Here is a 22,653-nt window from a genome sequence, read left to right on the forward strand (position 1 = left end):
ACTTCAATTTAAATGGAGGTCTAATTGTTATTTTGCAAATTATCTTACCGAATGATTTCTGTTTATAAACTGGTGCTTATATAGAAAGCCAGAATCAAAGAATTATCAATGTATTTGTACACCTATTGATATTGTGAACGTCTGTGTATGAGAGCAAAATTTAAAACAGACCGTCCAAAAAAAATGCTGGTCTATAAGGATGTGTGTGGGGAAGAAATCAGGCCAGGCCACTCCCTACTTTAATTCCATTCATCATCAAGTAATCAATGCTTAATTCAAAGGCCTAATGGAACAGACACATCTTGCTCCACCATATTCTGGCTTTGGTGAAGTACAAGTGGGAACAAGTTTGACAAGGTGCCCTCAGCTGCCAAACATTCTCTGCAATTCAATTTTGGAGACAGTGTTTCACCAAGAGTGAGAGGCGGTCTTGGGGACAACATAGCCAAATATTACTTTAGTGGGAGATAAGATACGTCTATTATTAGGCAATATCACTATACAGAAGGTAGAAGAGGTAGTGGGCCAAATTCCCAGTCAGTGTAAATTTACACCACTGGGGCTGTGCTGACTTACACCAGTTGTAGATCTTTCCAACTGCAGTCTAGTTGTTAAAGTAGGAGATGCCGAGGATGAGAATTTTGGGGTTCAAGCCATGGCTGTGCCTGACTAACTCTGTGGCCTCTCCAGCTCCCAATCAGGGAGAAAAAACATCTTGTTACAACCATCTCACACAGGGGGAAGGCTTAATGGATTGATTGCTTGTAAAGCACATGGAGAGCCCCAGATGAATGGTAGTAAGGAGGTACAACACCCTCTGAACTCTTCAAATGCAGCATTTAACAGGAGGTGTTCCCAAAGTATAATTCATTGTCACCAGTGTCTTAAAACTCCCTGCTCAGGGCTGTCTTCTAAAGCTGAATTTGTGAGTAAGCATAAAACCAATTTGCCATGCTGTTGTCTGCAAGGTACTTTCCTTCCTACGGGGTGAAAGGGGGAGGAAAATAAAGGACATGGTTCTAGTTTGAAAATATATTCAATTTACAGTATCAATTTGTATAAAGGGGATTATGTTGTTTAAATAAGGTAACATGCTATTAGCATCAAACTCAGGAATCCTCTCATCATATAATATTGTAATATTAGATATACTATTTTATTTATGTATTTGTTCTCTCTTTCTATACATAGATATTGCAGCAAAACACCTGCAAATGATGCAGTGGCTGAAATTGATGAGATTATCTGGCGTCACAGCCCCTGCTGTGTGAACTTCCTCAAAAGGAGCCTTTGTTTCCATAGGCAACAGAGCTGCTGTGGCACTATGGATCAAACGCATCCGGATTTACTTTCATGCCCCTGAGGTAAACAGTTGCCTGCTGCACTACATAAATACTGAAAGAAAAACTCTTGGTAAAAGACCTGACCAGCATGAACTGAGGGTAACTACAGGCTGCTCAGAAAAGCCTAACTCAAGCAGCTCAGTGATAAAGGTTCCCTAGGAGAGTGCTATATTCACTACCATTTTTGCCATTTCTGTCATTTAGTGATGTAACTTTTTGTCTGGTATTCACCTCTTTTATATCAGCTTAGAGACACGACAGAAAATCATTAAAATGATCATTTCCTCCCTCCCCCACCTTTAAAGGATGTCAACATCCTTTTCCAGAAAAAAAAATTGCTTGTCTTCTTAATCAAGGTTTGATAAGATAATTGTAAAATGTTTCAGAATCTATTTGATCATAGACATCTGGGTAAATGCTTTAGTTCTTAATTGTAAGCCAGTATTGTATCATTGTTAATAGAAATTGTTTGGCATTACATTAGCTGTTTCATTTATGTAGAATCAGGTTTTCAAAAGTAATCAGCACCTACATGTGAGGTTGAAAGATCTCAGCACCTAAACAAGAACCAGATGGTTGAGCTCTTTTGAAAATATCACTATATATGTTGATGCCTAAATGGGAACTGAGGTCTTCTGAAAATCTGACCCCAGCTGTGAATTCTGAGCCCTTCTATAAATTCAAGCCACTGCCTCAGTATTTGTGAATGGAATTTTCACTTGTAGAATTGGTGATTGGAGAATTAGCTGTCAGCCCAAATTGCAATTACTCTGATTTGTAGACACAACTGCAGATGTTAAGAGAGGGTGTGGTTTGTGCCCACAAAAGAGAGCGGGTTTATTTAGAAAATACTGAACCTTTAGGTTTAATGGAAGTGCCTATACTTGCTGAATCATGTCTAAAATAAATTTTAAAAGACACTTAGTATAAATGAATGCACATGAGTTATGACCTTTAAATTAAAAAAAATAGATAGTTATACAGGAAACATGAACCCTGCAGATCAAAGAGAAATGTTAACTATTGGTAAATTATATCTGAATTTGCTGAGATTGCACAGAATGACATTTTTAATCAGATAAATAAGCAATCTATATTTATAGTATTTTGCATTTTCTATTTATCTTGCTTTTGGATATTTTCTCTCCAAGTTAAACTTTCACAGGTGTCAGCCATAGATGCACCACATGCTCCAAGGACTCAATTTGAGAGAAGCCTAATCCCAAATTAAATACACAAAATTCTGCAGCTGTCGTGTAGAAATCTGATTCATTGATAAGTTTTTCTTGTAAAGTTGTCCATTGCAATGGAATCTGGACACTTTACGTCTACTAAAAATAATCCAAATCTTCAGAGAATATTTGGCACCTTAATATTGAAGAGACACTAATAAATATACAACCCATGGCTAAAAATGTTCTGGAGCTTATTTAAACACTTGTAAGCTCTAACTTTTTTTTCACTGCATCCTGAAACTTATGAAAGAGAATCGGAGAGAACAGGTTCCAGAGGCCTGGGCCTTCTTCTGGAAAAGCCTTGATGCCTTCCTTAGGCAGTTCATCCTCCGGAGTCAATAGCAAGGCTGTCACAAAGGGTGTCACAATCTTGACTAGACATGGAGAAATTTCTCAAATAACAGAGTCCCATACCACACTGGTCCCACCCACGATGTTTTGGACTCAGCAACACCCACCCATCACCATGAAAAGTGTCTGTCAAGACATTGGCCCCCTGTAATCATTTTCATGGGCCTCCATTTTCTTCCGATGAAGTGAGCTGTAGCTCACGAAAGCTTATGCTCAAATAAATTGGTTAGCTCTAAGGTGCCACTACTACTCCTTTTCTTTTTGCGAATACAGACTAACACAGCTGCTACTCTGAAACCTGTCATTTTCTTCTGTTTCTGCTAGACTAACTTTTCTCTTCAAAATAGCTGCTGGCAGGTGCTGTCTCTGCCTTCCTGAATCTGGAAGAGTAATGGAAGGTGGGGTGGGATTGGATGGGATGATACCTTTGCCTCAATTATTCTCTACACAAGAGGGGCCTATGGAAGTCACCATGTCCTGGAAATGTGTGATGAATAACTCTGCTAAAAAACTCAGGCCCCCCTTCTTCTCAGGGCAGAAACCCATGGATAATTACTGATGCATAGAATTCGGAGTACCAATTTGTTGAGGTTTGTCTCCTAGCTCTATTCTGTTTCTTTCAGTTAATATTAAAGCTTTTCAAGGTCAGGAGTGACATACTGGTAGTGATGAGCCTGAGGTAGGCTTATGTTAAATTTATCCTTAGTGGTCAGGTTAATCTTTTCATTTGTGTTTTTTCCCTGTAAATGAAGACATTAGATCTGTGGCACAGGCAATCTTCCTCTCTTCCCCCCACCTTGGTCTAATTTTCTTAGTCTCACCTGTACTTTAAAAAATAGACAATGTAACTGAGGTGTGGCAATAAGTTTACATCAAGTGCTTTATTTAGCAAAAGTTAAAGCTCTGGTTATGAAGTATTTTTTGTAGGTGTATTAGTCCTAGGATATTAGAAAGTCAAGGTGGCTGAGGTAATATTTTTTACTAGACCAACTTTTGTTGGTGAGAGATGCAAATTTTGATCTTACTGAGAGCTCTTCTTCAGCTCTGGGATTACATCTCTTCCCCAACAGAACAACCTGTGGAAAATGGTTTTCTGTGAGTGTGGAAGATCATAGAATCATAGATTATCAGGGTTGGAAGGGATCTCAGGAGGTCATCTAGTCCAACCCCCTGCTCAAAGCAGGACCAATCTCCCAGTTTTTGCCCCAGATCCCTAAATGGTCCCCTCAAGGATTGAACTCACAACCCTGGGTTTAGCAGGCCAATGCTCAAACCACTGAGCTATCCCTCCCTGGTTGGTTGTTCTTTAATCTGCACCCACAGAGAATATCATCCTAGCTGGGACTAACATTCTCTAGAGAACACTGGTGGTGGTGGTGGACAACCAAAGTCAGAAATCTTATTCTGAAAGATTATTGCTCAGTGGAGTATCCCAGGCTATGATTTCCAAAAATGCACAAAGTATTAGTTTTCAAAACAAGGGAGTAGAGACTGAAGGTTATTAGGGCATCTTGCATGCACCGCAGTGAAGCGACAGCCAGGTCACACATCTGTTGTGATATTTTACTGCCAGTTTCTAGTATGCCACATTCTAAGTGTCATGGTGAGTAACACAGTGACACTCACTTGACTGACAAGCATGCCATATACCCTACTGTACTGAAACCTTCTCAGTTAATGGATGGACAATTTAACTTCATGTGTTTGCACTCAGGGTGTTAAACAGGGCAAGGAGAAAACTGTACTGAGAGCAGACAAGAAGGGACTTCTACTTTTTAATTTCTCTTTCCAGTGTCCAGTTTATTGTAGCCCAGTAAACATGCAATTCACACGCCTTCAATGCAATATTCCACCCTTCTTTGCAAAGTAGTAGTGAAGGTACAGAATATCAGAGTTTCCCAGTAGCTGGAATTTTACACATGTAACTCAGGCCTTGTCTACACTTCAGAGTTTTGTTGACAAAAGTTATGCCGCTTTAATTTAAGCGCTTTATTAAACTGCTGTTGCATGTCCACACAAAGCTCCTTATATCAGCAGAGTGCGTCCACACGAGGAGCTCTTGCACTGACACAGAGAGCAGTGCACTGTGGGTAGATACCCCACTGCGCAACTGGCCACATGATTCTTTGGGAAGGGATGCCTCATGGGGCAGGAACAGCATCACATGATGCAGGTTTCTCAACCTCACCTTCCATGGGCATCCTACTAGATTGCCAGCTGCTTTTCAACTGAAGTGTGTGTGTGTGTGTGTGTGTGTGTGTGTGTGTGTGTGTGTATATATTGGAGGGGTGGGTGGAGGTGGAAGAGAGAGACAGAAACAGTCTGTATTGGGGAAGTGTGAGAGAGATTGTGTGTGTGTGTGGGGGGGGGGGGAGTGGGTGTGTTGCCTGAACAACCAATCCTGGAGGGCCCCCCCCCACATCAGCCCCCGCCTCTCCCACGGCAGCAGCCCACTCTGCCTGCCTGCCTATGGTTCTGTGATTCCCTCAGAGTTCTCCACAGCCGCCTCAGCTACCAGGAGCAGAATCCTCAGCAGCTCAGTGAGCTCTCCAGGCTGAGGAATGTCAAAGCTTCCCGGAGCTTTAAAAGTGGAGGGGTGCATGCCTGCAGGGCAGCTGAGTTCAAAACAATGAACAGAGGGGTCACAATGGGCATTCTGGGATACTGGAGGAGGCCAATTATGTTGTCGACATAACGAACGGCACTGGCACTTTGTCAACACAACTTTTGTGCAAAAAACTGTCTCTCAGCGAGATGGTTTTATTTTGTTACCAAAAATGGCATTTCAGTGTGTACTCCTCCACTGTTTTGCTCTCAAAAGCTGCCTTTTGCAGACAAAACTCTGCAGTGTAGATGAGGCCTCATCACCAAATTTGAAGGTAGTTGTATTGAGGTTGCCTCATGCTTTAGTTTCCAGCATGCTTGTGGAGTTGCTTACTTTGGTCCTCTTTTTAAGAAAATAAAGCCAAGTAAAGTATGCTCATGCGCAAGTGTTTGCTAACAATTGTTTCTCTGCCTGACTAATAAAAGTCTGGGTGATTAAAATAGTCTTTAGCCCAGGCCACAAGCTCTGAGCAAAATTCTGCAAGGGTCAAACCATTCCTTATAGCTATTGTCCCTCACCCCCTCCGACAGTTCTTCCTCCGAGTTTGTTTGCTATTTTATGCTATTGGACATATGCAAGCTGCTTCCAAGCCACCATAATGAAAGTCCAGAGCTTCTCCAGGCAATTATAAACACTTTTTTTTTTAAAAGGATCCCTACTCTTAGAGGTCACTTTCCATTCTCCTGTCCCCCTGAGCTTAGCTGGCTTTTGAGCAGCACAATTTAGCTCAATATTCATTGTCATTTTTCAACTTCACCTGAAAACATTAATGTAGGTTCCTGATTTCATTTTTTTCAATGGAAAGGGAACGCTGAGAGTGCTTGTTGAGCCACAAACTGCTGCTGGAAGTGCAGCTGAGATTGGGAAGGGAGCAGGTGGGAATAGGTAAAAAGATAGTTTAAATGCAGACATTTCTTTCCCTCTAGTCCCTTGAGCCGGAGAAGGAGCCAGAATTTTCCAATGTATATTGCCAAAGAGCAACAGTAATACGATGGCAGCTCCCCCCGCTCCCAGTGCCTCCTGCCCACCGGCAGCTCCCTCCCTCCCCGCACCTCCCAATCAGCTCTTTTGTGACATGCAGGAGGCTCGGGGGTAAGGGGGAGGAGCGAGGGCATGGCAGGCTCAGGGGAGGGGGCGGGAAGGGGTGAAGTGGGGGCAGGGCCTGTGGCAAAGCCAGTGAGCACCTCCCGGCACATTGGAAAGTTGGTGGCTTTAGCTCCAGCCCTGTAGTTGGTGCCTATTCAAGAAGCTGCATATTAACTTCTGAAAAGCCGAATGTGGCTCCAGAGCCACAGGTTGGCCACCCCTGAAATACACCATGACTGACTATAGTGACTCTCTTTCTAAGATGCTGAGTGCTTCCCCTCCAATGATGGTTTGAATTGAGGGCTGTTTGTATGATCTACCAGCAGTGATTGCTGTTCTGCAGTCCTAATCTGCACATGTTCTATGTACATGCCTGAGCATCGAAGAGTGATCCGCATTCACAAAGTGAAAATATAGGTTTGACATTTAGCATCAGGAATGGTTAAATGAGGCTTAAATAGAAGCACCTATTTTACCATCTTCTCTAAGCATTATGTTGAAAGGATTCAGGCCAGCAGTGCCTGTCTGCAACCTGCCCTGCTTGGGCACCACGGCAGGAGAGAAATCTCCTGTGCAGCTAAAAAGCTTCAGGAAAAGGCATGGGTGATTCTAATGCTATTACCATGGCTGATGTAGAAGTGGCATATTCCTCTTCTGTGGCTCCGTATTGTCTGATCCAGGAGAATACTTTACTCTCCATCACAGACATGATCAATATATATTGTCCTCCCCAGCTTACCTTTTATTGTACATTTTATGCTATATATCAAAGTGTATGGGCATTTTGTGTTATCCTGTGTGCTGCCTTTTTGTAGGTTCCGAATGCAGCTAGGAGGGAGTGAGTGTTTGCAAAGAGATTTCTTCCTTTGGGCCGCAAGTAAAATGGACTTTTGTACTAATCTGTCCCTGCCATCACATTTCTATGCCACAGATAGTGAGGTGGTGGTTTTTTTTCTAAAGCCCTTTTTAAAAACTCTACTGAAAATGTGATTAGATATATTCAATCAGCTGAGTTCCAACAACAAAAAATTAGAATGAGTGAAGAAGAGAGAAGTTCTCTCTCTCTGTTTCCATTCTTCTCTTTCCCCTTCTATCTGCTTCATTTAATTGGCTTCCTCATGAAATTTTCTGGGTTTGAAGGAGACAGGGAGAGAGAGGAAAAAGCTATTTGGACTATTTTATTCAAAAAATCATCTCATTTTTATGACTCATCCAATGTGGGTGCATTTGTTTTATCTGAAATGCAGGGCAGTATTAGCCTTGAGCTTGCCCTCTCTAGGGAAGAAATGGAGAGAGATTATATTCTAATGTGTGAGTCTGAGCAAATAAACAAACTGAGATCATTCCTGGGAGGCGGTGGATGGGTGAATGTGTATGCATAGCACAGGATCAGGGGGACTTTCCCCTTTATATCAGAGAGATTTACAACCTTAGCTCATCTTAACAAAGGATTGGGATAGTGAATTTCCTTTTATAAACCCAATTGCATATGGATCAGTGACACAACCCCTTATGGCCCTTGCAAGCTGTGCAAAAATGAAACTCATTTCTCTTAAAACCATCTCCCCAGCTTCCGATGTCATTTTTCTCCCTCTTGTTTCATCGTCACATGGCTCTCTATTCCACTCTTCACTGTACATGCTCTGCCCAATGTTTCCCCATTGTGGTTATCTACATAAGAACCTATGGGTCATGGCAAGTGAGAGTGGAGGCCATGAAGATTTTGCAGGAGACTTAATCAAAGTCCTATGGGTGGTGGGAAAGGAACATATATTCATAAACCATTTCAATAATTAGACAATTCTTACCCTGTCCCACCAGATTTAGCCAAAGGCAGCCACCCTCATCTACACCAATTCACAGAAAGAAGCTAGCAGCTTCTAGGCCAAGTCACTATGGAGTTATGACAAACCCAATAAAGTTAGGAAAATGTTCAGGAAGGGAGACTGCTACATTTTTTTTTTTTAATCCACATCTCCCTTTTCTAACATCCAGCCTCAACAGTAATTTGTTTCCTTCTTCCACTCCCCTGGCTGTACCTTTTTCCAATCCTGCCTGTTATACCTGGCATCCCCTCCCACTTCCAGTATACCAGGTCCTCGCTCCCTTATTCAACAAGTGGGTAAAGACTTCTTCTGTGAGACTCCAATAGAACAAGGAATAAATAAAATGTCTATGCCAGATCCTTCCCTATCTGTGCATCTTGCTTTGTGTCTGTGATTTAGGCCCTGATCTTGCCATTGAATCTGTGCAGATGGTGCCCTTGTGGGGCACCATTGAGTTCAGCAGGATTCTGAGTGGCCACAAGGGTACATCACATAGATCAGATTGCAGAACAGGGCCCATCAACTGAAAGCCCACCCAGGCAGGGGCTGTCCAAATATGTATTGTACAGTACTAGCTTCATCCTTAGTTATTGAGAGAATAGATTTTCATAACAGAGGCACATCAGTAAATTTGGATCACTCTGCTCCCTGTTGCATCCACATGACTTTGATACTGGGAAGTAAATAAGTGCATTATAGGCAAGCAGGGTGTTTATACGGATATCGATCTAAAAATCTGTGTTCTAAGAGTGTATTCCATTGCTTGAGACGGAATAATATTATTGCCTAATTTTTTTCCTCACTTTATTATACTCCTCTTTCCTTCCCTTTTACCTGCATTTGATTTATTTATCTTTGATAGATATTCTTCTTATCCTGGGGGCTTATGGTAGCCTAACTTGACTGTCTTTTCATTTCTTTTAATGTCAACATGTTTCATCTTTCTGTGAGGAGAAATAAAGCACCTGAAGAGGCTGAGCTAGATTAGTAGCGTTTTAAATACTGCAGTTTAATGGTATTTAAAACAAGTCACTTAATGTGAGTTTTTTTTAAATAAAAACATGAAACCAAATGGATACTTGTCGTATAAGCTCCCCCCCCAAAAAACAGAACATCAAGAAATTGGTCTTTCTTTCGGGTCTGGGTGATCTTATTTAATAAATCATTAACTTTTAGTAAGGCAAATAAATAAATGGAGCTTTGGGGCAATATGAGAATCAGTGCTGTGACTGAAATAGTGCTAAGGTATAATGATAAATATGTGGAACTGGTATTATTAGATCAGGAAACAGTTTCAAGGCATGAGGAAAAATATTCTACATGATAAATAATTCATACAATAGGGTAGATATTTCAACTCATTTATTTATGTATTTAAAATTGTGCTTTTTTTTTTTTGCTGACAAGCAATTTTATGCTAATACAAGAAACAATACAAATTGCTTAATTTGTAATTGATCCTTTAAAAGTATTGGTCTGTCAAATTCAAAATAAAACTTCATAGCTTTACTCCGCTCTGGTTTATTCTCACACAGAGGTGAGGGATGGGGACCTACGTTCCAACTACAAAATTTTTTCCATGATGCGTAGAGCAGTAGTATCTTACTCACACCTATGAACACACCCACCCACACTTCATTTGGGTCAGTTCACTGGTGATGATGATAGGGGAACTGGAAAGAACCAGGCTTGACTTTCAGATGCTAGGTTGGTCTTCAGGTCTGGAAAAGGACCAAATTCTGCCCTTGGTCACTTCTTTGAAATCTTATTAAAATCAATTGGTTCTATGGGTATAAATAACAGAACACATTTGATATGAAAATCACTGAATGATAATAAATATTGAACCTCACGTGCTATATTTACTGAGTCATTTTCAGAGTAGAACCATATTTTGATGTTGTTAAAATCTACTACAGTTCAAAATTCCTTAAAAAGCAATTGAAAACTTCTGGAACTAATCACTCATTTAATTGTCAGATGGTATTTTAATCTAGTCTCCTCTCTCTGCCCTCCCTTCCACAGCCCTTTGTTTCAGTTAAGAACTCTTGCCAGGTGATATTTGTGGTTACGTCTTCTTATGTACTTTAGAAAAGACAAAAAATGTAAGTAATAAGAGACAATCTTCTTTCATTCTGTACATGGAACAAGAAAAGAATAGAACTAATAGGACTAATTGCTGGTAACCATCCTTTTATAAGCTTCCATCTTCTAGCATAATAAAAATAATAAATGTTATTATTCGGGGATCAATCTGACAGAATTTTTCAGACAAAATTCCATTGAAATGATCTTTTGGAAGGCAATGGGAATTTGTCATGAGTGAAGGCTATAGGATCAAGCCCTAAACCTGTGGGAGAACTGTATATATATGAAGCCACTCATGTGTAAAGCTAAGCATGTGCATAAGGACTCGGGCAATAGCCTCTTAAAAGAAATTTAGAACCTTTCTTGTGATTTATTCCTTAAATTTCAATGAGAACCTGATCCTAAAATGAAGAAATATGGCAGGAAATATTTTCCCTCTATTAACTTCTGTTTTTCTTGGTAAAACATTGTTATTTGTGGTGTTTATATAATTATATTCCAGTGTAACTCAAGTATGTAATGACATTTCTCCAATGAAAGCATTTAAATAACTCAGGAAATTGCTTTACTGTTCTGTTTCCTGACTTAAAACCCATTTTGTCATGTTAATTTTATTGTTCAATCCATCTGAACTCATCTAGACATATTCCACACTATATAAAGCAAAATAAAATATTTACCTGATCAGTTTTTATGTATAGATGTACAGGTGAGTCGCATCATATGCGCATTTAACTTATGCAAATTCAACTATACGCGCTCGGCAAAAAAAAGAAAAATAACAAGATACCTGTAAATAGTGCGGGCAATTCCACCCACCATTCCACTCAATGAGCATATGCCCTGGAGTGAGCTTAAGATGGGAGACGTGAATCTGCTGTTCCCTCAGTTGGTCTCAGTTCCTGCGTGCTTCTCATAGTGTGAGCATCTCACCGCACTGAGTGTAATTCTAGTGTTTAAAGATACTGTACATATTTTTCCTACAACATGGCCCCTAAACACAAGCCAACTACTTCATCTGGTGCTCAACCGAAGAAACAGCGATCTGTTCCAATGCTGGAGGAAAAACTGGCTCTGTTGGACTTACTGAGAGACGGTATGTCGGTCTCCAACGTGGCACGTAAATATGGCCGCAACGAATCTAGCATCCGTGTCATCATGATTCAAGAGAGAGAAATTTGTCAAGCCGTGGCATCACGTGCTCCAGTAACTGCTAAGGTGATGAGCCAGATGCGTGATAAGACTTAAGTGAAGACTGAAAAGGCATTAAACTTATGCCTGGAAGACATGAACCATAAACGTGTGCCTGTTGATGGCAACACATTGCAAGAAAAGGCTCTTAACCTCTCTGCAATGTTCAAACCTCCCGCTGAAGAGGGACAGCCTTCTGATGAGAAGGAATTCAAAGCCAGCCAAGGTTGGCTTAACAGTTTTAGGAACCACTTCAACCTCAAAAACGTGCAGATTACTGGTGAAGCTGCATCTGCCAATGAAGAGGCAGCAAAAGCCTACCCCGAACAATTAAAGAAAATCATAGAAGAAAAGGGCTATCTTCTGGTACAAGTTTTTAATGCTGATGAGACTGGGCTCTTCTGGAAAAAAATGCCCAACCGCACTTACACTTCAAAATCAGAAAGACAAGCCCCTAGCTTCAAAGCAGCTAAAGACCGTGTGACTGTGTTGTTTTGTGGCAATGTGGCTGGGCATTTAATAAAGCTGGGCTTGCTCTACAGGGCTGCAAATCCCTGTGCCCTAAAAGGCAAGAACAAAAATCTCCTGCCTGTGTTCTGGCAATCAAATAAATAGGCTTGGCTGACGCCAGCATTATTTCTGGATTGGTTCCACAAGTGTTTCATTCCAGAGGTCAAGTGGTACCTCGAAGATAAAGGACTTTAAAGTATTGCTGATCGTAGACAATGCTCCTGGCCACCCTGCAGCACACCAGTTTGTGCATAACAACATTGAAATCTTCTTTCTCCCCCCAAATACCACCTCCATCCTCCAACCTCTCGACCCAGCCGTGATTCTCTGTTTCAAGGCCATGTACATGAGGCATACGTTTCCATGGATATGTAGTGCTATGGATGCTGATCCCAATCTTAATGTGATGGAGTGTTGGAAGTCCTTCAACATTGCTGATTGCATCACTTATATTAAACAGGCAATGGATGCAATCAAGCCTGAAACAGTCAATGCATGTTGGCGAAACCTATGAAAAGAATGTGTGAATGATTTTAAGGTTTCCCGACCATTGACAAAGAAGTGAAATGCATTGTTCAGGTAGCCAGGCAAGTGGGTGGTGATGGCTTCGTCGACATCCTTGAGGAAGAAATTGAAGAATTAATTGAGCCATAGAGAAACATTGACTAACGAAGTTAGAGGAACTGATAAAATCATCTGTAGAAGACAAAGATGATGACGACGAACAGGAAGAGACAGCAAGTTGGAATCTTCATAAATTTGCTGAAGTGTTCCAAGCAGCGAAACACTTGAATGATTTAATTTCTGAATAAATCCCTCTATGGAATGAAGCCTCAAAATCAGTATTACGGACTATTTGAGACCATATCAAGAAATGTTTGAGCAGCTCAAGAGACAACAGCGACAGTTGCCGATCACCATGTTTTTCAAGGAAAAACAACAAGAAGCAGATGAGCCTACACAAGGGCTTCAACTTCTCGAGCTGAACCGGAGCCAACCACTTCGTCTACGACTTGCTCTCCGTCACCCAAGCTCTCCGTCACCTCCATCTACTGGATCAACAACAAGCCCTGACGACCCCCTGTAATTAAAAATACAGTACTGTCAAATTATATTTTGCATATGTACTCTTTATTATATACTGTACATTATACATTTATACATTACTGTACAGGGCTGTATAAACAAAAAACCATGTGCAGTATACTGTACTTCAAGGGATTTTCAAGGGTAATTTTGAATATACACGATTTTCACCTTACGCACTGACTTTAGAACGTAACCCCTGAGTAAGATGCGACTCCACTGTACATGTATACATAGATTCATAGATTCATAGATATTTAGGCCAGAAGGGACCATTATGATCATCTAGTCTGACCTCCTGCACATGCTATGCCAAGGGAAAGTTATACATATAGAAAATATTTGTGTGTGTGTGTGCCCGCACAAATATTTTCTATATGTATGTGTATATATACACACACACACACACACACACACACACACACAATTATGCTTCTCAACCTTCAAAGTTGGTATTAAAAGCATAAAGCTCACGTAGTGAGATAATACCACAATGTGATTAGGACAAGAAATAATCTCCTTAAAATGGAAAAGTTATAGAATAATAATTAATTAAAAACACACAAAATGAAAACTTTCATTTTTGTTACAAAACCAGTGAAACAAAATAAACCTAGTGTCTCTGCCCCCTCTGCCCCCCAACTGCATTTGAGTTAGGTTTTTTTTACAGATACAAAAGAGGCATTTTGTTTTGTCACATGAAATAAAATGATCTGATTTAGGAGCAAATATTTCAAAAAGGAAAGGGACAATTTGCCAGACCTGCTGTCAAACAGTTGCTTTCTCTTTTTACCATAATGGTGCAGCTTTTAAACAAGTGACAGGTTAATCTGTCTCATTTTGATCCCAACATTTTCCAATTTAGTGGATAAAATTAAAGAACAAATGCACACTGAACATCACAGGTGTAGTGTAGGTTTATAATCTGATTCTGGATTCACTCTAGTCAGTGAATGGGGCTACTCATAATGTATGTCAGAAAATAAAATGGGAATCTTTGCTCTTGGAATACTTTAATTTCCCTTCAGATAAATCAGTGGAAAATACAGTAATCTGAGAACAATTAAGTTTGAGGTGCACAGTCACTTCAAGAATTAGAGTTTAAAAAACTACAGTAGAAATTGAGGAGGCAGATTGAACAAGGAGGTCAAACAAGGACAAATTCTTGTACTAATGAACTGCCATCTGCATTGAAATTGATCTGGAAGCACCTGTGCAGGTCCAAAGGCAGAATTTGGTCATAAGTAAATATTTTAGCAAATAGAGGATTCCATCCACTTGATACCTCTCAGGTTGCATGATGCAATGCAGACCTGTTTGGTTGTGATCCTTACCTCTAGAGCTGGATGAAATTTTTTGGACAAATCTTTTTCACTGAAAAAAAGATTGGGTTTACTGAGACATCTCATGAATTCATGTCAAATTTGCCAAATTGTTTAATAATAATAATAAAAAAGTGAAACAATTGAAATGTCTTTTCAATGTTTTTGAAAAGAAACAATTAGATTTTTCAATTTGAGACAACTTTTTGTTTTAAAATTTATTCCACTTTTATTTTAAAAGGCCAAAAAACCTCAAAAATGAAATAGGTGGGTTTTTTTTGGGTCAAACAAAAAAAAAAAAGAGATATGTATTTGCTTCAGGCCTAGATGAAATTATTTTTTATTTTTGTTTTTTATTTTTCAGTTCACCATTATTTGCACAGCTCTCCTTTTGTGTCTATAACTTCCACAAAAAATAAAGGAAGAAAAGAAGTCTGTGTGTGTGTGTATATATGTATATAATGCTGACATATAGCAGAATTGTCTGGCTTGGCCCAATAGCTTATAACTGTAAAAGCCTTTTCTTCATAAAGCACTTAATATACTATGTATTCAAAGACACATTCTTCAGCCCTTAACTGAACAAAACTCCCGTTGTTCTCAGTGGGAGTTCTGCTCAATTAAGGGCTTCACAACTTTTGTCCTCAGGAATACTGATGGTTTTGAGGTGAATATTTTGCTACTTTTGAGGCCATACACTTTGCTAAATCTTCATTTAGGATCTCCAATTGACATATGGTACAAAGGGGCCAAAAAAGCAAAGATTTATTCTGAGGATCCACCTGGATAAATGTTTAATTTTCCACAGATGTTTAAGTTCAGCAAGAGAAGTCTAATTTGATCTTCAGCCTTGCCTTTGCTTCCCAATAGATCTGACAAGACTGTGAATTTTTCCAAATAAAACCAGTGGGTCTGGTTCTCCTCTTACTCTGGCTTTACACCAGTTTAAATTCTTTTTCTTCAATGGAATTAAGATGGTAAGAGCAGAAACGAGTCCATGATGTTAATTTTTAAATTTTACTTTTGACCTTATTGCATATTGAATATATACTTTTAGGACAATATAACTCATGCTATTTTTTTATAATAGTTATAGACCATCCTAATAACGGTAAATTGCATCTAATTAAAAATGTTTTGCTGAAACCTCATAATCCCGACAATTAATCCTAAAGATCATTACACAATAGAGTATCCTAGAAAATATTTATCATAGAAATACATGCTTGCATATAAGGTAAATATCAAGTAAATCTTGGACAAAATTCTCTCTTGAGACTCACGGAGTTTCATTGAGTATTGATTATTTTGTAGATAATGCTGATTATTTGTTGTTAATAAGTAGTCAATGTTGAAGATAAATATGTGCCCCATCAAATAATATAAATGAATTTTGTTTTATAGTGTCATACAGTTCATTAGTTAAATAAACTAAAATAATGTTCGTTGAAAAAAGTCACTCTCCTTAACAATTTAAGAAATGCAAGATATGGAATAGGTTCTAATTCTGCACATCCCAACCCTAACTGTTTTGAGTGAAAAACGAACACCACCTACCCATAGGATATGCTTGGCATATATTTATTACAACAATCTTGAGAAGCAATTTCCATTTAGATGTGTTCTCTCTGTCTGTATTATTAAAAAAGTTAAGGTGAAGAGAGGATCAAGATTGGATCTTTCAAAGATGAAGCTGCAAAAAAAAATGAATGGAGCAATGTAATCTACTCAGAGCGGTAAGGAAATATCACACAACTTTTACAGCTATTGTACAGAAAATAGTCAATAGGCATTGAGTTTCTATGGTCTTGAGTTCCGAGAGTTTTGCATGCCTAAGGGCTGTAGGATTGTGCCCTGTGTCATTATACAACAAAGCATATATGCAAACAATACTTTTTAGGTGTAAAGGTGGAGAGGCTTAAAAAGGACACATAACCAGTCACCTAGGGGATAAGGAACTAGGTAGGCTGACAGGTAAATGCAAACCTTCAAAGTTCTCATAGTTTGTGTATGTAAAATTGAGTCTATATTGATTCAGGAACAAAGGTTGCTTAGGAAGAACTATGACATTTTCCTAATATACCCATTTTGGGTCAAAATGCCTGTTGTTAAAGACCTGACTTCTGTTAGTGTTGTAACATATGTATAGTTCCATATAAGTTACTACGGACAGTGCATTTTCCCCTTAAATAATTAGCATTTCCTAGCATAAATGACACACAACTCCTTTTGTTTTCAAATACCAATCGTGTTTTCTAAATGTACATGCAAGATCTCTGAACAACCAATGTCAGTTACATTCAAGGAAATCAAAGTCTCCCATTGACTTCAGCAGGATTTAGATCAAGTCCTTAGATGGTGGCTCGTTTTTGATGCGGCACCTTTAAGCACACTGAGGAACTCTGTGAGTCCTTGTATCCCGGAGATAGCTGAAGCAATTCAGAAATGCCAGACAAGTCCTTCAGTTCTGGGCAGGGTCTCTCTGGAGACGTGAGTGTGATAAAACGATCCAGTTGTGGCTAGTTGCTCCTGGGAAGAATCAACCTGTTGGTTATGAGGAAACAACATAAGAATAGTTTCTCGGTCTGTCTCCTTGACTGTAGTCCAGGTGGGGCCATCTCTCTCCTGCTATCTCTTTCCCTTCCACTGAGCTACAAAACCTGCACTTGCTCAATAGGGGGTCTCTATGAGAAACCAGGAGGACTTAAAGAGACAGTCACTTGACACTGGTCAGTTAGTCCAGTGCTTTGAATCTGTGTAGTTTTAACAGAGGGGTAACCGGCACAACTGGGGTAATGTCAGAACTGACACAGATTGGAACAAGTGGAAGGGTGCTGATTTAGAGGCTGCTTTGTGTAACTTAGTATAAAAATGGGAGATAGGAGGCAAAGGCCTGAAGGTAGAATTTGGCCCTTGGCAGAGGAGACCTGCAGGGACAAAGATGTGATGGCAGGTAGATGGGGAAAAAATTAAGACAAACAAAGGGTTTCCTGCAGCTGTTCAGTATTGGAGTATTCTTATGAGAATTGCTTTGATAACTGTAACTCATATTTCATCTACAGAAAGCACTGAACATCTGAGATATGATGAAGCTGCTGAGGCATGTCGTTGTCAGTAGATTGTGGTAACACTGCTCCAATAATGGCAAGTCCCACCTGACTGCAATTGCTCAACTACTTTAAAAGATTTATGCTGATTTATCCAACCTACCTGTCAACTTACCCAGCTGTGCAGGAATTATAATTGCACATTTGAAAGCTCTATCTTCAAAGCTTATCAATATTTTTAGAAGAACAACCCATTTGAGATAATTATCATCATCATTCTCCTGAACATGTGTCTTCCTTCAAAGGAACAGAGGACTGGAAGGGATCTTTGGGGTCATCCTGTTCAGTCTCCCGCTATTGCAAGCAGTCCCAAGCAGTAGACAATCTTTTCTCTTCTTGCACATATGTAACAAACAGAGAATGTGTATGCTGCTAGAGCTTGGTAGAGACTTTGGGGTGGAGAAAGGAAGAGTATGAAAGGAGGAAGCAAGGGTTTCTCCTATGTGGGAAATGCTTCACCTGTGCAAAGCGTGATTAACTCCACTTGAAGAACACTTAGAAATACAAGGGGTAACCAGAATGCAATTATGCCACATTGAAATTAGGTGGGACATGGACATAAATGTAATATTGTTTGAATTGTACTGCTTGCCGTGTAAGAGTTTCTGCTGAACTGTAATCAGTGTAGGAATGAGGCAGGGTTAAATCGCAGGCATAAATTAGACAAACTGCTTGATCCTATGCTGTTTTACAACAGACCCCCGGGGCCACTTCAGATAACCAAGGATCAGCTGGATGCAGAGACACCCCAGGCCTGCCCCTGCAGCTGGGGTGGGGTGCTATAGGAGCCATAACAGCAGCTCTATCTTGACCAGGTGTTCCCCCATAATGGAGAAATCCTCCACCAGTTTGATCTGTCAGGTACAAGCCCGTGTTGTATTGGCCCAGGAGATTTTAACTCGAAATATCCATTTTTTTGAAGGTGTATAAATTAAAAATATTTGAAATGCAGTAAATTCCCAAAATATTCACTTTGTAGCTGAGGGTAGTTGTATGCCAAATTTCAGTTCTGAGTGAATCTCGACAGTGGAGTTGTGACTTCTCCAGTGATGTACTAAGTGGTTATATTCACCCTCTTTTTATAAATTAAAGAGACCAGCTGCAGAGACTGAAATCAGACTCTGGGCTTTGCATTTGCTTTGTTTTATTAAATAAAAAGATGTCTAAGGTTCCATCGCACAGAGACACAGACTACCATTTAGGATGAGTGATTAATAAAAGCTTTACATAAATCCATAAAGGGAAATTGGAGTCAAATCCAAACACAAGCCCTGTTTTTGCAAATTAGAACCCAAATCCTAATCCTTCTGAGATTTGTCCATCCCTCTGAAACTACTTTGTTGTTATTTCCCAAACAGATTCTTTATGAGGGCTTTGAAAGTATTTAGAGTTGGTTTGTCTCTCAGATGGACTAATTTTGAATAAAGCCCCAACAAAAAACAAACTTACTATAAAGCCAGCACCAATGCTAATACTATAATCTTTACCTGTCCCATAATTAAATGGAAATGTACACATGTGAGATATATCCTTATCATTACTGAACTGAAAATTATGCTTATTCTCTATACTCCACTGGAGAGCGTATGTTCATACAATAATACAAAATGGAAAAAGTTTATGCTTCTATCTTTATACTAGTTATTCCCTGAATAGAATTTAACAATGCCATATACTGCTTATATCCTGCATGAGTTCAGTACATATTATAATGTATAGAATATATATTGTGTGTGAAGATAATAGCTGTCCCAGCACAAATCTTCTCTATATGCTGTAAGTAGCAGCTATGGCCACCTCCCCCAGCCCTCCAAGTAGGGCTCTGTAAGGGGAGGCTAGCTCAAAGTTCTGTCTAGTGCCCTGGTGACTGGCTTCCCAGGAGATATGATGGATCTGGGTGGTGGGAAACTGAACTGGCTCAGGTTATATAGTAGGAAGAGGTATTGAGAGCTTTTCCTGATGGTACTGCCTCTGAAGCCAAGAGCAGATATCTGAGGGCAGTGATTGAGGAATGAAGAACCCAGCGTTGTTTGCATCTTCCAGTAAATTGTATGGGGGATACAAGAACATGGTGAAAGAGGGACACTGAGTTTGGAGCTGTTGCGGTCAGTGGTTGATGGTGTTTCATTGCCAAAACACAGCTGGGGAGAGTCTCTGGAGGAAGGCAATGCAGGTGGTAGGTGCAGACCAGAAAAGAATGGGGGCAAAAAGTGGCTTTTTGCCACCTTAGTGCCCTGCAAATTCTGGGCTGCTATGGAGCTGAAGTAGAGCTCCCAGCATAAGGGAGAGAAACCTGCAGCTGCTGAGAATTATGTCAGTCTGTCTCACGTCATCTATGGGCTATGATGCAGCACAGATTCCCCATAGTGCCATGTGTTACAGATCCTTGCACTGCTTCCCCCTTTCTCTTGGGCTTGCAGCTGAGACAGCATAGGCCCACTAACATCATTCGGACACCTTGCTATGCCAAGAAATTCTCCCCCATCCTCTTGTGGCTTGTTAACAGCTCCTTTATGCTACTCTGTAGTGGTTGAGGCTGGCCCTTTAAGATTAGAGTTTGGGCCTCTACCAAACATATTGTTTCCTTTAGCAGTCCACTGGAATATGGTGGACCATTGTGATTTTCTTAATTGCAGAGTATTTTCCCAAGTCTCAAAATTGGTTCTGAACACTAGATCTCACCAATATGTTTTAAATAAACCTCACCTAAAGTTTCTAGGACAAGTTATTTTATGATAAAATAGGACAAAAATGCTTGAAGAATTTTCAAAATTTGACTAAGACCTATTTCTTCTGAGTCCCATATCTCCAAAGTGGACCATCTGAGTCACTTCACAATGAGGTAAAATCTCTGTCTACAAAACAGAAAGGACCTTTTTTTTTTTTTGAGGATGTTGGTGTAGGGAACTAAGCACAAATTTGTTGATAATGGAAGGCAAATCTCTCCCTTAACTAAGTAGAGTGTACTGCTTTTCCATATTTCTATACATTTAGGCTTGGCATAATTCAAGTTTTATTTTTGCATAATTTCAATGGATATCATTTGTTTCTATTGACTTAAAACCCATAGATATCAGAGTAGCAGCCGTGTTAGTCTGTATTCACAAAAAGAAAAGGAGTACTTGTGGCACCTTAGAGACTAACAAATTTATTTAAGCATAAGTTTTTTGTACAACTGTGAACATTTTAAGCGTTTTTGTAGTTTATCAATTTAAATGTTCACAGTTGCAGGAAATTATGGGAGGGTTAGGCAAAGGGGGGGGGGTGTCAGATAATTATTTAATTACAATAGAGGTTGCAATTTCTGTGGAGAAAGAGGTGGTTAGGGACTATTTAGAAAAGCTGGATGTGCACAAATCCATGGGGCTGGACGAGTTGCATATGAGAGTGCTAAAGGAATTGGCGGCTGTGATTGCAGAGCCATTGGCCATTATCTTTGAAAACTCGTGGCGAACGGGGGAAGTCCCAGATGACTGGAAAAAGGCTAATGTAGTGCCAATCTTTAAAAAAGGGAAGAAGGAGGATCCTGGGAACTACAGGCCAGTCAGCCTCACCTCAGTCCCCGGAAAAATCATGGAGCAGGTCCTCAAGGAATCAATCCTGAAGCACTTACATGAGAGGAAAGTGATCAGGAACAGTCAGCATGGATTCACCAAGGGAAGGTCATGCCTGACTAATCTAATCGCCTTCTATGATGAGATTACTGATTCTGTGGATGAAGGGAAAGCAGTGGATGTATTGTTTCTTGACTTTAGCAAAGCTTTTGTCATGGTCTCCCACAGTATTCTTGTCAGCAAGTTAAAGAAGTACGGGCTGGATGAATGCACTATAAGGTGGGTAGAAAGTTGGCTAGATTGTCGGGCTCAAGGGGTAGTGATCAATGGCTCCATGTCTAGTTGGCAGCCGGTGTCAAGTGGAGTGCCCCAGGGGTCGGTCCTGGGGCCGGTTTTGTTCAATATCTTCATAAATGATCTGGAGGATGGTGTGGATTGCACTCTCAGCAAATTTGCGGATGATACTAAACTGGGAGGAGTGGTAGATACGCTGGAGGGCAGGGATAGGATACAGAGGGACCTAGACAAATTGGAGGATTGGGCCAAAAGAAATCTGATGAGGTTTAATGAGGATAAGTGCAGCGTCCTGCACTTAGGACGGAAGAACCCAATGCACAGCTACAGACTAGGGACCGAATGGCTAGGCAGCAGTTCTGCGGAAAAGGACCTAGGGGTGACAGTGGACGAGAAGCTGGATATGAGTCAGCAGTGTGCCCTTGTTGCCAAGAAGGCCAATGGCATTTTGGGATGTATAAGTAGGGGCATAGCGAGCAGATCGAGGGATGTGATCGTTCCCCTCTATTCGATATTGGTGAGGCCTCATCTGGAGTACTGTGTCCAGTTTTGGGCCCCACACTACAAGAAGGATGTGGATAAATTGGAAAGAGTCCAGCGAAGGGCAACAAAAATGATTAGGGGTCTGGAACACATGACTTATGAGGAGAGGCTGAGGGAACTGGGATTGTTTAGTCTGCAGAAGAGAAGAATGAGAGGGGATTTGATAGCTGCTTTCAACTACCTGAGAGGTGGTTCCAGAGAGGATGGTTCTAGACTATTCTCAGTGGTAGAAGAGGACAGGACAAGGAGTAATGGGCTCAAGTTGCAGTGGGAGAGGTTTAGGTTGGATATTAGGAAAAACTTCTTCACTAGGAGGGTGGTGAAACACTGGAATGCGTTACTTAGGGAGGTGGTAGAATCTCCTTCCTTAGAAGTTTTTAAGGTCAGGCTTGACAAAGCCCTGGCTGGGATGATTTAATTGGGGATTGGTCCTGCTTTGAGCAGGGGGTTGGACTAGATGACCTCCTGAGGTCCCTTCCAACCCTGATATTCTATGAATTAAAAAAGTTAAA

The sequence above is a fragment of the Caretta caretta genome, chromosome 8 (assembly GCF_965140235.1).
Source record: "Caretta caretta isolate rCarCar2 chromosome 8, rCarCar1.hap1, whole genome shotgun sequence".
NCBI classification, from domain to species: domain Eukaryota; kingdom Metazoa; phylum Chordata; order Testudines; family Cheloniidae; genus Caretta; species Caretta caretta.